Source organism: Brassica oleracea, chromosome C3 (assembly GCF_000695525.1).
Source record: "Brassica oleracea var. oleracea cultivar TO1000 chromosome C3, BOL, whole genome shotgun sequence".
NCBI lineage: Eukaryota > Viridiplantae > Streptophyta > Magnoliopsida > Brassicales > Brassicaceae > Brassica > Brassica oleracea.
In genome coordinates this window covers 28,899,708-28,900,282 of record NC_027750.1, presented here as the reverse complement: position 1 = coordinate 28,900,282, position 575 = coordinate 28,899,708, and positions in this window count along the sequence as shown.

Sequence of the window (575 nt, the reverse complement as noted above, 5' to 3'; positions counted from 1 at the left end):
TATGATGTTAGATGATATGTGACTTTGGGGTTTAGGGATTTCATTCTCGGTGTTTAGGGTTAAGCATTGTAAATTCGTCGTAAATGGTTATCTATTCCACGTAATTTCGTCGTAAATGGAAAAACGCGGGCCTGGTAACTTCGTCGTAAGTGAAAAAATGCGGGTCTGGTAACTTCGTCGTAATATTACGTCGCGTTTACGACGAATCCTTTTCTATATATTGAGACGCCGAGACGAGGCTTCCTCGTTTATTCGTCCCAAACTCCTCTCCTCTCCCTCTAAGGTACACTCTCTTTCCTCCTTTTTTATTTTTTTTAAGTTAGTTTAGGTTATTAATAAGTTAGGTAATTAGTTTAGGTGATTAGTTAGATAATTAGTTTAGGTGATTAGTTAGATGATGGAATACTATAGTTTAGGTGATTAGTTAGGTAACGGAACAATTTTTTAATTATGTCGTCGTAATTGATAAAATTTATTTAAATTTTTTTTAGATGGCTCCTAGAAGGAAACCAGCATCACCTACTTATGCCCAGTTATTTGGCGATGGTTCCGGTACATCTTCTTCCGGTCCATCG